Raw genomic sequence first — 17728 nt, forward strand, 5'->3', positions numbered from 1 at the left:
ATTATCTTTGGCTACTTTCAGTGATGCCGGTATTTGGTTAGACTCTTTCTCTCCGATTGTTCTGTCTGAGTTATTTTCATTAGTTACTTCCTCCAAACCATCAACATGTCTATTAGACCCCATTCCTACCAGGCTGCTCAAGGAAGCCCTACCATTATTTAATGCTTTGATCTTAAATATGATCAATCTATCTTTATTAGTTGGCTATGTACCACAGGCTTTTAAGGTGGCAGTAATTAAACCATTACTTAAAAAGCCATCACTTGACCCAGCTATCTTAGCTAATTATAGGCCAATCTCCAACCTTCCTTTTCTCTCAAAAATTCTTGAAAGGGTAGTTGTAAAACAGCTAACTGATCCTCTGCAGAGGAATGGTCTATTTGAAGAGTTTCAGTCAGGTTTTAGAATTCATCATAGTACAGAAACAGCATTAGTGAAGGTTACAAATGATCTTCTTATGGCCTCAGACAGTGGACTCATCTCTGTGCTTATTCTGTTAGACCTCAGTGCTGCTTTTGATACTGTTGACCATAAAATTTTATTACAGAGATTAGAGCATGCCATAGGTATTAAAGGCACTGCGCTGCGGTGGTTTGAATCATATTTATCTAATAGATTACAATTTGTTCATGTAAATGGGGAATCTTCTTCACAGACTAAGGTTAATTATGGAGTTCCACAAGGTTCTGTGCTAGGACCAATTTTATTCACTTTATACATGCTTCCCTTAGGCAGTATTATTAGACGGCATTGCTTAAATTTTCATTGTTACGCAGATGATACCCAGCTTTATCTATCCATGAAGCCAGAGGACACACACCAATTAGCTAAACTGCAGGATTATCTTACAGACATAAAGACATGGATGACCTCTAATTTCCTGCTTTTAAACTCAGATAAAACTGAAGTTATTGTACTTGGCCCCACAAATCTTAGAAACATGGTGTCTAACCAGATCCTTACTCTGGATGGCATTACCCTGACCTCTAGTAATACTGTGAGAAATCTTGGAGTCATTTTTGATCAGGATATGTCATTCAATGCGCATATTAAACAAATATGTAGGACTGCTTTTTTTGCATTTACGCAATATCTCTAAAATTAGAAAGGTCTTGTCTCAGAGTGATGCTGAAAACCTAATTCATGCATTTATTTCCTCTAGGCTGGACTATTGTAATTCATTATTATCAGGTTGTCCTAAAAGTTCCCTGAAAAGCCTTCAGTTAATTCAAAATGCTGCAGCTAGAGTACTAACGGGGACTAGAAGGAGAGAGCATATCTCACCCATATTGGCCTCTCTTCATTGGCTTCCTGTTAATTCTAGAATAGAATTTAAAATTCTTCTTCTTACTTATAAGGTTTTGAATAGTCAGGTCCCTTCTTATCTTAGGGACCTCATAGTACCATATCACCCCAATAGAGCGCTTCACTCTCAGACTGCAGGCTTACTTGTAGTTCCTAGGGTTTGTAAGAGTAGAATGGGAGGCAGAGCCTTCAGCTTTCAGGCTCCTCTCCTGTGGAACCAGCTCTCAATTCAGATCAGGGAGACAGACACCCTCTCTACTTTTAAGATTAGGCTTAAAACTTTCCTTTTTGCTAAAGCTTATAGTTAGGGCTGGAGCAGGTGACCCTGAACCATCCCTTAGTTTTGCTGCTATAGACTTAGACTGCTGGGGGGTTCCCATGATGCACTGAGTGTTTCTTTCTCTTTTTGCTCTGTATGCACCACTCTGCAATTTGCATCATTAGTGATTGATCTCTGCTCCCCTCCACAGCATGTCTTTTTCCTGGTTCTCTCCCTCAGCCCCAACCAGTCCCAGCAGAAGACTACCCCTCCCTGAGCCTGGTTCTGCTGGAGGTTTCTTCCTGTTAAAAGGGAGTTTTTCCTTCCCACTGTCGCCAAGTGCTTGCTCACAGGGGGTCGTTTTGATCGTTGGGGTTTTTACGTAATTATTGTATGGCCTTGCCTTACAATATAAAGCGCCTTGGGGCAACTGTTTGTTGTGATTTGGCGCTATATAAATAAAATTGATTGAAATTGATACAGATGTTTCTTGCTTTATAGACTTGGAGCATAATTAAGGTATATATTGTGATAATATCGATATTTTTCAATATTGTATTAAATATCACAATTACAAGGTCTATTAGAAAAGTATCCGACCTTATTATTTTTTTCAAAAACCATATGGATTTGAATCACGTGTGATTACATCAGACATGCTTGAACCCTCGTGGGCATGCGAGAGTTTTTTCACGCCTGTTGGTTACGTCATTCGCCTGTGGGCAGTCTTTGAGTGAGGAGTCGCCCACCCTCTCGTCGATTTTTTCATTGTTTAGGAATGGCTCAGAGACTGCTGCTTTGTTTGATCAAAATTTTTTCAAAACTGTAAGGCACAACTGAGTGGACACCATTCAATAAATTCAGCTGGTTTTCGGTAAAAATTTTAATGGCTTATGAGAGATTTTGGTCTGGTAGTGTCGCCGTAAGGACGGCCCACGGCGCCTGACGGCCATCTGCGCTTCGAGGCGGCAGCGTCTCGCCGTTTCAAGTTGAAAACTTCCACATTTCAGGCTCTGTTGACCCAGGAAGTCGTCAGAGAACAGAGAACTTTCAGAAGAAGTCGGCATGAGGAGTTTATTCGGACATTCCATTGTTAATGGACATTTTGTAATGAAAGAACATGCGGGCAGAGTCGCATGTCGGGCCGGACCCGACCGCGGGGGGTCGCGACAGGAAAGACACCTCCGTTGGAAACCTTAACGGGCAAGTTGGAACATGCCCAAGCTGTTAAACAATTTCTCAGTTACTCACTTGTTGAAAGCCGTCAAAAGCCGCCTGAATTTTACAAATGGTTTTCAACACGGAGGTGGTTTTCCTGTCGCGGCGCACACAGATTTGCCGAGTCATCACGGAAACGACTCGGCGAATTTGCGCGCACGTCTTTCATTCAAAAATGTCCTTAAACAGTGGAATGTCCGCATAAAGTCCTCATGCCGGCCTCTTCTGAATCTTCTCTGTTCTCTCACGACGTCCTGGGTGAATTAAGCCTTAAATTAGGATGTTTTCAGGTCGAAACAGGCCAACGACGGCGTCTGGAAGCGCTGCACGACGTCTCGCTCCGTGGGAAGTCCTTACACCGACAGAAACACCCCATAATCTCTCATCAGCCGTTAAACTTTTCACCGAAAACCAGCTTAATTTCTCGAATAGTGTCCACTCGGATATTCCTCACAGGTCCAGAAAAAATTTTGATAAAGCAACGCGGGCCGTCTCGAGCAGCGTGTGAAACAAAGGAATTCAGCCGAGAGGGCGGGACCACATCTCACTCAAGGCCTGCCCACAGGGAAATGATGTCACTGACACGTGTGAAAAAACTCACACATGCGCACGAGGGTTCAAGCATGATTGGTGTAATCGCACGTCATTCAAATCCATATAGTTTTTGAAAAAATAAAAAGGTCGGTTTATTATCTAATAGACCTCGTATATTTTTGCCATGTTGCCCAGCCCTATACACAGTTTATGGATGCTTTTCAAAGGAGACCAAATTCCACAACCACTAGAACATAACGGCGGTGTTGGAGTTTGTGAAAGATCATGAAACATAAATTGCAGGAACACCATAAACTGGGAAAAAAAAAATCTAATAAAAATGGAATAATAACTAGTTGTCCATCTGCTTGTGTTCAGACCCTGGGAGGCAGAAGATTGACAGAGCAAAAGAAAAAGAAGGGCTGACAGAATGAGGGGGAGAGGACAACAGAGCTTACACGCAGACAGATGGGAAGATTGACAAGTGGACTGACACGTTGTGAGCAAAAGGGGTTGTGGGGAGGGTGGTTAGTGTCACAAGTTGAATTTGATAAGAAAGGCTGAAACAAGGCTTTGTCTGAGATCTGTGCACGAGTCTGAGAGTGATCTTACCTCTGTTTGACCTCCCTGTCCTGCTGAGTGAACTTGGCTGGCCCCACTCAGCTCTGTGTGTTAGCCATCCTTCTTCCAGAGTGGTTATTTGATTAGACTGGGCACTAATGATCGATTAAATTACAGGCCAGCCAGTAAGTGTAAGGCTTGTTAGGATAGGGGCAGCAAGAGTTCAACTAAGTAGATTGAATATTACAAATACTGTTACAGCTGAAGGGGTAGCATTGTGGCTAATGTTTCACATACAACTGGTGATTTGCCGTTGATTGTTTTCACTTCGCTCTCTCCCTCACTACTGTGGCATTTCATGAGATAATTTCTCAGAAGAAAAGTAGAAGTCCCTTAACAATTGGTTTTGATTTCCTCTCACAAGCCATGTCGTCTCGCGGCTTTGGCATAATTGTGCAATTTCTTCTGAATCCCTAATTACGTCTGTCTCATTTGGATAATAATCACAGATCCCTTTTACACTGCATTCTTGTTTTTCCCCTTTCCTCTCTCTCTCCTAATTTTTTCCTTTTTTTCCTTAGTGATGTATGCTGAGAGTTTGCTGTCAAGTTTTAGTTCATACGAGCCTAATTAACGCCCTGTTCAGGCTCATTTGGTCAAAGAATACAGAAAGCCCAGAGTTTTTGCTACACCTCCCACCCCTTTTCGGCACATTCAAAGCAATTCATTCAACTGTCACCGCAGGAGCTTGCGATGCAGAACCAATTACCTCGACCCCTCAGAGTTGAGATTGATCTTTTTTTTCTCTCTCTCTCTCTAGCGTCTTCCCTCCCCAACCTTTAAAGTATTAAAAAAAAAACCCTGGTAAACTAAATAAGGGTTGAGAAAGGTCTCAGCGTCACCTTTTTGTTTTGAGTCTGTAATTGGGCATAAATGTCAGAACATTGTAAGCTCACTTCAGGTTGCTGCCTTTAATGTGCTCATTTTTTATGAAGGGGTGGGGGGTGGAATTGAGTGGCGTAATGGCCTTAACAACATTATTATGTCTGCCTGTCCCTCTGCAGAGAATTAACCATTTCCCTGGCATGGGTGAAATCTGCCGGAAAGACTGCCTCGCAAGAAACATGTCTAAGTAAGTTTTCAGTCATCTTAAAAATGCCATGACATGATTTTGCATACATGCTATGTGACAGGAAGTCATTTTCTGTAATGCAATGGCCACAGTAAAGCTAAAAACTTTTGTCCCCAGTCTTTCTTGAGTTTTTTTTGGTTCAGTTAATGTTGGCATGATTTTTAGCCTGTCCAGCGTGGTCTACCACAGGGTGAGCGCTGCATCTTGGAAGTTAAGGGTTTCCATGCATTCTGGAAAATCTGGAAATTTAAACAGTAGGCTTCCCGTCTTGGAAATCATGTGTAAATTGATTAAAATGACCAAATATCCTGGAAATAATCAATGCTGTCCTTGAAATTTTTAAGTCCTCGCTGACCTAAACTTTGGTGTGTATTTTGTTTGAAACTCTGCTCACTGATGGTGAGTTAACCTGTGCCATGTGACAGGTCTGCTGTCTGCTGAAACATCAGCAGAGTGACTTTCCACAGAGCCAAGGATATGCCTGGAAGGATGAGCACAAATTGTACGAGATACTACTGTGTGAATAAATCCTCTCACATGACACATGATACTCACCCACTCTACATTTTTGGGAAACAAGCTCTATTATATTAACAGCATGTGGCACATTTCTGAGTGTTGAGGACATTACTAGCTGGAGAAAGCAAAGGGGACATGCACGCTTCATCTGGCTGCGGCAGATAGATGATTCCTTTAGCGGTGGAGTGGACCAGTTGTCTGGCTGGGTGGTTGCCAACCAGGACTCAAGGCGGTTTCATGGTGTTGTGGATGCAGCAAAGCATGGCAATAGTGCATGCTTCCAGATTGACAACATGGATAAATGAAGGCTTAATAAACCATGCAGCCCTTACAATTTTTTTTCATTTGTAAGTTAAAAACAAAACATACCAGTGCTGGTAATGACAAACAAATACATGCGAGATGACCTTGTTTGACAGTGAGCATTGGTGGGTGGAGCCATCATCTGCTGTTAACCTGCTGTTAACCCGTGAGGTACTAACCTCATCATCAAGCCTGCTTGATTATAAAAGGAGGAATAAAAAGATCTTTTTCAAAGATCTGTTGTGGATTCCTTTCAACTTGTTGATACTTGAAATGTTAGGGCAGGTAATTCAACATTGGACAGTTATTTATTTATTTATTTATTTATTTTTTTGTCTTCTGTGCAGATACAACATCTTCAGAAAATCAAATCAATTTTATTTATATAGCACCAAATCACAACAAACAGTTGCCCCAAGGCGCTTTATATTGTAAGGCAAAAGCCATACAGTAATTACAGAAAAACCCCAACGGTCAAAACGACCCCCTATGAGCAAGCACTTGGTGACAGTGGGAAGGAAAAACTCCCTTTTAACAGGAAGAAACTTCCAGCAGAACCATGCTCAGGGAGGGGCAGTCTTCTGCTGGGACTGGTTGGGGCTGAGGGGAGAGAATCAGGAAAAAGACATGCTGTGGAAGAGAGCAGAGAAAAGTCTGAAGATGTTTTATCCAATAGTTTGGGTTGACACTGCAGTTTTGCTTTTGCACCAAAGAACTTTCCACAGCGTACTTAGAATCCTGTCTCTCTATATATGACATTGAATTGTTTGTAGACGTACTGTATTTACTCTATTAAATGCCCTGGGGGGCCTACAATTTTCATGAAGGGGCCATGTATTGATGATAGTTTGTGTGCGCATGCTTGCATGCATACTGTACACAGTACGGCCTTACGGTACGTACAGACAGTGGTGCATCAAATTTGAATGGGAAATTTTAATTTCAAAATATCAATTTTGGTGGCATTGCATTTTGTTCCATTTAACATAAAATTGAATATCGCAAAATTTGGAGAGATTCCATCTAACACATGAACATGAAAGTTTTTTGCCAGCTTGCACTCGGCCGAGACGGACGCACTTTTCTCTTCTCCCTCCCTCCTTATCTTTCCTGCTTCTGTGGCGTGTTGTCTGTGAGGCTGCAGCTTTGCTCTTGTGGAAAACGATCTGTTAAATGGATCTGTTAAAGTGGTCTCTGAACGCAATTGACACTATTTTTTCTACAAGACATTCGGGGGCGGAGGACCTGACCTGTCCTGCCGGGACGCATGTGATGGGTTACGTGATGGACTCGTGGAGGAGATGGCAGGTCATGTGCCTTTACATGCTTTCTGTGGAGGACGTCGAAGATGTGTACATATTCGGCTTGGTGGTGACCGGCTTTCTGCTGTGTGGAGCGGGCAGTATGCTGGTTTACCGGAAAATCAAGAAAGTGGAAGCAGCTTTGATTGGTCCTTCCAGGCTGCCCTACATGATTGATTCGATTGGGAAGGCAGTGGCTGCGCAGCGTTGGAAAACATCTCAAATAGAATTGCAGCCCTGGAAACCCGCTCTGACCGTCTGTGAAGACCACATTCTACATTCAGATGCATTGAGAGCCACTCTGTTCTCAGAACTGTGGAATCTTTCAGGCATCTGCTAATCTGGCTATTCATTTGGCTTCCCCAACACAGCTGCACTTCAAGGTCGCTGTGATAAAACCTCCTCAGAAGATCAACACTTAAGCCTCGCTCCCTGGTCTTCCCCCCTCCCCTCAGCTTCTCCAGCTTTGACGTTGACTGTGCTCAGGACTGCTCAGGGCTGCCCCCTCCCCCTCCAGGATTGTCGGACAAGGCCGTTGACGGCGCCAAACAGGCTGCCTCCGGAGTGTTCTGATAAACCGGACCTTTTCAAATCTCGGTTGTCGTCCTGTGTCCTTGTTTTTGTCTGTGTGATTATTGTTTTTCTGTGCTGATGGGGATTTTTTTTTCCTCATTGCCACTGTGTAATGCAGCGGCTATGAGGTTTTTTTTTTCTCCTTTTCCCTCGTGTTTTGCTTTTCATACATATGTTTATGTACCGGGCCGGCCTATGTGTTGTGTGTTGTGTGTGTGTTGTTTGTTATGGGTCGGTGTTGGTTTGCTCAGCCCTGCTGTTGACCAAGGCAGGGATGTACAGGGAGCTGGTCCCCGGGCGCCTAATGGCGACTTCTGCTCCTACTGGCAATTAGGATGGGTTAAATGCAGTAGACACATTTCATTGTGCAGGGAACATGTTCTTCTGTGCATATGACAATAAAATTCCTTTGAATCCTTTGAATCCTTGAATGAACGATGAGAGACATAAATTGTGGAGCTGGTGCATCCCACACCAGCAATCCTTATTGGCGAGGTCAGCCAAGCTGGTGGTTGGCAAGAGGGTGGGGAACTTTGGCTTGCCAAAGCCAGTGCCAAAGCGCTGCTCAGGGATGTGCATGGGGAGATCAGCAGGCTTGTGCTCCAAGATTGCTCTGGCAAGTGCACGTTTGTCATCCTTGGGCACCTTGCTGCTGAAGAGAGCCAGGGGTAGCATCTTAACTGTGAGGTACTAGCAATGCCTCTCCGTGTGGTGATTGTACCCTGGGGAAGTAACACAATGTGCTGCTCCATCTAAGCCAGCTTGAGAGTATATAGCAGCTTGGCCAACCATTGTGCCTTGTGGAGCGCTCCTGGTCATTGGAAGGTCACTGCAGTCTGCTCTTCACCATCTGCATTCAGAAGCACAAGACACAGCTGCACAAACTCACGGTAGTCACCTTGCTTGTGGTCAGTCACTTCTTTTGCGCATCTGACAAGTTCAGCACGTAACTTGCCCAGGAGTGGTTGCTTGCTGTTGTCAGGAAATTAGTGGGACCATTGGCTGCTGAATTCTTGTGGTAACAGGTTCCATTTCTTTCTCAGACACTGTGAACAAGGTAACCTCTGGCGAGCGTGATGACTCCACCTTCAGGCCTGTGAAAACTGGGTTCAGGAGGACCTCACCAATGTGGTGCCAGCACCCAGACCAAAGCAGTGGTTTGCCCAGTGAGAACTGTATGGCAATGCAGGCTGCTGTGAGATGGCCGGTGTTTGACGCAGTGGTGTCAAATGCCATGTTGACAACCTGGTCAGCGCAGCACCAGTCCTACAGCAACTTGCACGTCAGCCGGGCAATGATCACTCCACATGCCTTATTTGTCTGATTCTTATACGCCGGGACACCAAGCAGTTTCAGACACTCTGCATCTCCAACAACCACTGTAAGACGCTCCTCCAACTGGCGCACATTGCTGAGCATCGGTGTGAACTTGCTGTCCCAGTGTAGGGTGCACAATGAAGGTGGTGTCCACTGCTTGTGCTGTTCCTCACTGATTGTCTCCAGTACTTGGCGTCTTGCTTGGTTAGCTGTTGCGTAAGATACAGAGAGATGTGTACATTCACCGCCGGGCTCTGCAACCACGCCACATCTGAAGGCAGCCTGTTGCATTGGTGACATGTTCAACCTTGTAGCCAGTGACACGACACTTGGTTGGCTAAGGATGACATGTGAAATGAAGACGTTTGTTCCTGTCTTCTTACACTTGACACGTTCCAGTCTTCTTACACTTGTGGGATGGTTTGCCCTCAGATGGTGGACAGACTGTGTTAGTATCCTCCTCTGGCTCCTCATCACTCTCTGACACCAAGCTGGACATTGCCGTCATCTCCTCCAGCTCCTTTTCAGAGCTGGAACTGCCTGGCTGCTCCTCTCGCCGCTTCACTTTGAGCTGCAGCTTTTTGTCCAATACACCAAATGGCCACTGTATTGGTCTTCATGCTGGCTAAGAAAGCTAGGTCTTCTGGGTTATCAATCAGCTTTTCAACATTTGGAGGCCACAGCGGAAATGTAGCATTAAGTCTGCACTCCATTTCCTCTAATTGTTTTGCTTGTTAGCATTGACTAAGTCTACCATTTTATGACGTGCTTGCTTGTCTCCAATTTTACCTGTACGTAGTCTAACTTCATCATAACTTATCGTTACATCACTAGCAGAGTAGCTAGCTGTGCTCGCAAATATACTTATATTTAAAATGTTAATTCACTGTAACAACTACAGTGCTACTCTCAATAAACATGCAACATCAGTACTCTGAATATGACATTGTCCACTCTAGAATACTGTTGATGTTAAGCTTAATAGCTTAGCTAACATAGATAGCTAACTGTGGTTAGCAAACTGTTGCTAGCTAACGTTAGCTAGATGTAATGAGCACCAAATACCTATAAATATGACTTAAGTATACAAAGACACAACTACAGATATGATAGTAATATATAATAATACATACCCAACACAAAAATAGAAAGATCACGTCAGTTTGCTTAAACTGCAGTCTTGTTTACCTCAGATCTCCATGGTGATCACTGTGCACTTTTTAACCACTTTAGCCAACAAAAGCAGATATGCGGTGGCACCCCTAAATCATCATGCACTGCAAAAATATTTTGCACGTGTTGTTTCTACGTATATTGGAACACTGTATATTGGAGCACCCAGACATATCAAAATTCAAAAATTGTGTTTTTTGATGCACCCTATGTGTGCTGCATGCAAGAGAAGCAGCGCAGACTTTAAACAAATGTTTTTCTGCATGCAGTAACTGCTTGATTACACAAAATGGCTCCGTGCAAATGTTGCTACTCGACAGCATTCAAGCTAAAAGTCATGAAAGAAGTGAAAGACAAGTGGAAGCACCATGCCACTCAGATTTTTCCTAGTTGATAGTAAATGCATCCTGGAGTGGTTTAGGAACAAGGATATGCTTGCAACCTTAGTCAAAACAGCAAAACAGGAGGAAAATGAATTAGAAAATTAAAGTTGACTTTTAACTTAATCTCCTGAGCAAATTGTAAATATAAACTGTCCCCTCATCTCCGTATGTGCTCCCAGGGCTCATTGTTACTGCTTCCTTTCCCCCCCTTCCTCTGTTTAATGGGTAGTGCTAACCTGCTTTAACTTCCTGTAATTGGTCTGAAGTTCCAAACTGTCAAAAAAGTGATTTCAAACTGCAGAGGAACTGGAACATGGTCTCTCTTTTGGTTGCACCAAATTTTGGTCCTATGGTCCAAACTGTGGTCCAAGGCAGCTTTCACACCAAACAGAAAAGTTAGCAAGTCGGGCCACGCAAGGTAGGTGTGAAAGCATGTTAATTTTTTAGGACTTTTTGCAACTTTCACTGTTGTAGGATGGTGTTACTATAAACTTTTCATTCTGGCTGGTTGATTTCTGCTTTGTTCTCTGTCTGAGGACAAGTTGCTGATAAAGAGGGGCACCACCAGCAACTTGGACCTGAACTCTGCAAATTCAGATTGGAGTTTCATAGATCGTCTACCCATCCATTGGCCATCTATCTAAACCTCTGAGATCATTCCAGGACTGGGGCATGTCCGATCTATGAGGAATTGCGGAATCCAAAGAGTGCTGAGGACTTCTAGAAGAATCTAATTAATGAACTCTAGAAGAATATTCCTTTTATGATGGAGCTGGCTATGTTAACTGACTTGCACATTAGGTTTCATTTTTTTTCCCCTCTTTTTTTCCCCTGTCTGCATATATAGTAATGGCAAATACCACACTGGCAGAACCATTTCTGAACATTAATACACATATATGCAATTTATTTTTGCAAGACAGAAGGTATGTAGCGCGTGAGTGAATGTGGTATGCGTGTGTGACCACCATCTGCCCTTCCCAATCAGCCTACAACATCTTACTCAAAGCCAACCAACAACTTCTGTCAGGAAGGGCCGACCACCAAAACAACATGAAGACAGACAAGAACGAAAGACAAGTGGTGAAGGCAACAACTGTGAAGTGATGAGAAGTGAGACACCGAGGAGACAGGACCCCAACCATACAACTCACCATGACAAGCAACCACACATGAACAAGTAATGACAGCAACAGTCTGTTGTCTAATTAGTGAGCACCCATACCCTAATCTAGGACACCAGAGTCTTGATCCCCTTGAGAGCACCCAAAACCGAATTGTGGTGATGGTCACAAACACACAACCATCCGCACACAGAGACCCAGATCACAGCTAAATATCCAATCACTACTGTGGCTGCTGTGTTGGGCCAAGACAGAAGTACAAAACCTTACCATATGACGTGGACCACTTCGGCACGTCAGAAGCCATACGGCCAACTGTACGCAATGACGTAAATAGGTCCAGGACACAGGGCACCAGGAGAAAAAGGGCAGCCACCAGAGCCACGGGGGCAGCACGACGAACCACTAGGGGAACGGCCCGGCAGCACCTCCCCCCTCCCTCCATGAATGCACGGGAAGCAACCCCACACCCAAGGGAAACACACAGGGTGCCGGCATGGGCCCACCAAATGCGGGGGCCCCAGAACATCACACCGCCCGGGACCATGACCCCCAAAGGGAGGAGCGAGCAGCAGCAGGGACGGGGGGCAAAGGAGCCACTGCAACAAAACCCAAAGTGTGGGCAGGTGCCACCGAACCATATGAGGGCGGGCCCCAGCCCCCGGGCCAGTAAGCGCATGAGGCTTCCCTAACATCTAATACTCCCCCAGTGCAGCCAGCAGGACCCCTCCAAACTCCCCCCCCCCCCCCCCCCAGCCCCCAATCCACTGGTCCATTGGTCATTGCAGCCCCTGGACTCTACAGTATATGTGTATGGTTGCTTAGCTGCAACATTTTTGTCTTTGCATGTCTGACAATTCTTTGTTGTGCTTTGTTTGCTTTATTTTGTTGTGGGTAGTAATGCCATAGCAAATTGTTACATCATTGAGTCTGTTGTGCTTGAGGTTTCCTTCTGTAATCAATGAATGACAGAGCAGGTTTTTTTTTTTACTACTGTTGCCATCAGTGGTGGTTGTACACTGAATTACTCCCCGAGTGAGACCCCTTCCGAATGCCCCCCCAAAAAAACAGACAAAATTTTGCACAACAGCCATTTTTATTATTTTTTTTAATATTTTAGAAGTGCCCCTGAAATTGCAATTGAAATTGACATCAAAAGCCTGCAGGCTACAATATAACCCTTATATAAAACATCCATAAATTGCAAATTTGAAGAAACATGCCCTTACATGCTAATTGTCTGTCACCAGATGTTATATTAATCTGTCTTTCAGGGAGGAACGAATTGCGCTTTTATTAATGTGATTTGTCTCAACATTTAGCTAAATATTTAGCTTGATGTTTGTAAAACCACCTAAAACAGTTCTGCATTTTTAAAGGTTTAAAGTGGTCACACCATTTTCTTACTTTTTTATATCTGCACCATCAGTTATATCGACTATGGTGTAGCACCAAAAGGATCATCTTGTTTGACCATGTGGACCAATCTTAGATTTACATCCTCTGTGACATTTCTGACATATGCCTGTTGTAGATGCAAGTGACTCTGCAGTGCTGACTTTCCTTCTGGCCCTTTCATTTCATCATTACAGTTTCTGATGAGACTCCACCCATTTCTGAGTCTTTATTATTTTTGTTCCTAAATTTTTTTTGTGTATTTTCCTGTTTGTAAGTGACCATTATCTGATCTCACAGCAGTCATATCACCAATGATGACAAAGAAAGCAGAATGAAATCAGAACTGAATCTGATCTCTGAGCACATACACAAAGGAAGGTAAGAGGAAAAATACGCCTGAAGTCAAAGCAGAGCAAAGCGCAGGGGAGCAGAGTGCCTGTACCAGGGGACAACGCAGGAGACAACGTTGAACCTTTTACACTGGTCCTGTTCTGTGCACCTCAGCAAGCAGGGGCACCTACAGCTGCAAGGAGGGAGCGCCAATTTGCTAATTCCCCACACAGTGATATGATAACCACTTTGTGGCACAGATGATGATTGTTTATTTTTTCTTAAGTGTTTGTGCCGCCCCTGTGTGTCATGAAAAAAAATGCGCCCCGGGCGGCTGCCTGCTTTGCCTGCATCAAAACTGCGCCTGGTTGCCATTGTGTTTGCTCAGGGAGTGGGTAAGGTCAGACCTTATTCTTGTGATGCCCCTTGGTGCGACTTGTGATTTGGCTCTGTACAAATAAAGTGAATTGATTTAAGCTCCCCAGATGACTACAGTGCAGTTCAGTGTAAATTACTGTTGTCTCCCTTCATACATTATGTCTGCTGAAATGGATTACTTTTTGTAACTTCAAGAAGGTATCAACAAGTTGATTTTAATAACATACTTTAAAGAACCAATATCAGTCAAACTCAATAAAATGAAGAAACTGTTTTAAGTTTATATATATATATATATATATATATATATATATATATATATATATATATATATATACACTCAACAAAAATATAAACGCAACACTTTTGGTTTTGCTCCCATTTTGTATGAGATGAACTCAAAGATCTAAAACTTTTTCCACATACACAATATCACCATTTCTCTCAAATATTGTTCACAAACCAGTCTAAATCTGTAATAGTGAGCACTTCTCCTTTGCTGAGATAATCCATCCCACCTCACAGGTGTGCCATATCAAGATACTGATTAGACACCATGATTAGTGCACAAGTGTGCCTTAGACTGCCCACAATAAAAGGCCACTCTGAAAGGTGCAGTTTTATCACACAGCACAATGCCACAGATGTCGCAAGATTTGGGGGAGCGTGCAATTGGCATGCTGACAGCAGGAATGTCAACTAGAGCTGTTGCTTGTGTATTCAATGTTCATGTCTCTACCATAAGCCGTCTCCAAAGTCATTTCAGAGAATTTGGCAGTACATCCAACCAGCCTCACAACCGCAGACCACGTGTAACCACACCAGCCCAGGACCTCCACATCCAGCATGTTCACCTCCAAGATCGTCTGAGACCAGCCACTCGGACAGCTGCTGGAACAATCGGTTTGCATAACCAAAGAATTTCTGCACAAACTGTCAGAAACCGTCTCAGGGAAGCTCATCTGCATGCTCGTCATCCTCATCGGGGTCTCGACCTGACTCCAGTTTGTCGTCGTAACCGACTTGAGTGGGAAAATGCTCACATTCGCTGGCATTCGGCACGTTGGAGAGATGTTCTCTTCACGGATGATGCGAAGGAGATGTGTTGCACTGCATGAGGCAAATGGTGGTCACACCAGATACTGACTGGTATCCCCCCCAATAAAACAAAACTGCACCTTTCAGAGTGGCCTTTTATTGCGGGCAGTCTAAGGCACACCTGTGCACTAATCATGGTGTCTAATCAGCATCTTGATATGGCACACCTGTGAGGTGGGATGGATTATCTCAGCAAAGGAGAAGTGCTCACTATCACAGATTTCGACTGGTTTGTGAACAATATTTGAGGGAAATGGTGATATTGTGTATGTGGAAAAAGTTTTAGATCTTTGAGTTCATCTCATACAAAATGGGAGCAAAACCAAAAGTGTTGCGTTTATATTTTTGTTGAGTATATATACATACACACACACACACACACAGTAAAACTCGCATACAATGGATTAAGGTGGGCAAGCTAATTTTGTCCGTAATATGTATATATGTATAAAATGGACAAAATCCGTTATGTGTGTAAAATGGAAAAAAAAAAATCCATTATATGTATGTAACGGATTAGTTACAGTCAGGAGGCGCCGGACGATGTACGGGGAATCCCCAGCACCAATTAGGCGTATGTATTTTCTTGATTGCATTAACAAGATTACATTTGGTAGAGTCACTCTTTTTTCTAAGTTCACTGCGGAGTGGTACCTTGAAATGCTAAAGCCTGATTTATGGTTCTACAACTCCATAACTCCATTAAATGCCTGACCTTGAATAGGGATCTGCTTCATTTAATGGCCAAAACTTTTGTCTGAAAAAATAAACGCCTGCCTTAAATAAGCGCCAGAAATTCTGTGCATTAAAAAAAGATTACATTTGATAGAAACACTTTTTTATCTAAGTTCACTTCGGACTAGTACCTTAAAATCTAAAGCCTGATTTATGGTTCTACAACTCCTAAACTCCGTGGCCATGCAATGATGTCGATGTGCAGGTGACCCTTTTAAAGTTCTTGTCACGTTGGTGGCTATCTATCAAAGCTCTTGTGGTCTCCGTCGTTAAAGCAGGTGTAGATCACAGCCATGCAGATGGCTGTGATCTAAAGGGGTTGTCTTTGGTTTGCCACACTCAGAAATATGTGTGAAACTTAATACCATATTACAGTGCAGGCAGCAAGCAGCATTTTGTTAATAATCACTGGCATTGAATAAAGGCCTGCCTTGTTTCGGCACCGGGTCTGAGCACGTTTTGAAAATGCTCAGGATTTTAATCAAAGAAATATGGTACCCACTTTACTTGAATTGGCGAGTGTCCGTGCTGTCCATTTTGTACCTCTGTTGCAACTGGGCACGTCCAGACTGCTCTGTCTGGTGCATGCGAGGGGGTTTTAATGGAAATACATTGTGATGGGACAGGATATTTGTTTATATATATATATATATATATATATATATATATATATATATATATATAGGTCCTTTTTATTTTTTTTCAAAAACTATATAGATTTCATTCATATGTTTTTACGTCAGACATGCTTGAACCCTCGTGCGCACGCGTGAGTTTTTCCACGCCTGTCGGTGATGTCATTCGCCTGTGAGCACTCCTTGTGGGAGGAGTCGTCCAGCCCCTCGTCGGAATTCCTTTGTCTGAGAAGTTGCTGAGAGACTGGCGCTTTGTTTGATCAAAATTTTTTCTAAACCTGTGAGACACATCGAAGTGGACACGGTTCGAAAAATTAAGCTGGTTTTCGGTGAAAATTTTAACGGCTGATGAGAGATTTTGAAGTGATACTGTCGCTTTAAGGACTTCCCACAGAGCGAGACGTCGTGCAGCACTCCCAGGCGCCGTCGTCAGCCTGTTTCAAGCTGAAAACCTCCACATTTCAGGCTCTATTGATCCAGGACGTCGTGAGAGAACAGATAAGTTTCAGAAGAAGTCGGTTTCAGCATTTTATCCGGATATTCCACTGTTAAAGGAGATTTTTTTTATATATGGGGTTCATTACATGAATCGAACACTGGGGTTTTTGCCTTTGTCCAGTGAGAGTGCGTGTATCCGGTTTATTTGATGATGGTTTAGGCAAGTTTTACTCTATTACTATATATATATATATATATATATATATATATATATATAAATGTAATATAAATATATTTATAGTACAATGACTTGGATACTTCAGATCAAATAATTGTAAAATTTTGTTGTAAAAGTACAAACCTTTAAATTATTGTAAAATGTAACTTAAAATTTTACAACTGATAAAGTGCTAAACAGAATTTTTTTAAGGACAAAATATTATACCTAAATAAATACACAAACTTTTGTGTTGTTGTTGTGTCCCCCCCCCCCCCAGAATGATCAAGTGCCAGCCTCAAGAGTACAGCTTCATTCCCAAAACATGGATCTTCCCGGCAGAGTACACCCAGTTCCAGAATTATGTTCAAGAGCTGCGTAGGAAACGCAAGCAGAAGACCTTTATCATCAAACCAGCCAATGGAGCCATGGGTCACGGGTAGGTCAGAGCTTAGTATTGAACAAAAAGGAGATGAGAGACTGAAATGGAACACAGAAAGTGTGAGTGAATTAGTGAGGAGGAATTTAATACTACCATTATTACAGGACAAGCACAAAAAAAAATCGGTTGTTAAGTAGATTGTAGTCCTGATATGGCAATAGCGTTGTATTTAGTGCCAAATTGAGTATTAGAGTTCAGAGGGTGTGGTGAATGTCTTTGATGGCTTCATTGTCCTCAGTAATCACATTTGCAACAAATCACACATTATCATTGATGATGAATGCTGCATGCACACACACATTCACACCCACACACAGACCCTGGCAGTTACAGTGGTCTCTTCCCTGAAGGTCTC

General features: G+C 43.1%; 1 long non-coding RNA gene across 1 annotated transcript in view; it reads left to right on the top strand.

Annotated features, from left to right (window-relative positions):
* Positions 1-17368, top strand: part of LOC117506298 — a 20526-nt gene extending 3158 nt beyond the window's left edge. Inside the window, exons 2-3 of the long non-coding RNA XR_004559421.1 lie at positions 4942-5009; positions 17212-17368. This is a non-coding gene — a long non-coding RNA (uncharacterized LOC117506298). The remainder of the gene's footprint in view (positions 1-4941; positions 5010-17211) is intronic.
* Positions 17369-17728: the final 360 nt, after the last annotated feature.

The sequence above is a fragment of the Thalassophryne amazonica genome, unplaced genomic scaffold, assembly GCF_902500255.1.
Source record: "Thalassophryne amazonica unplaced genomic scaffold, fThaAma1.1, whole genome shotgun sequence".
Classification (NCBI taxonomy): Eukaryota; Metazoa; Chordata; class Actinopteri; order Batrachoidiformes; family Batrachoididae; genus Thalassophryne; species Thalassophryne amazonica.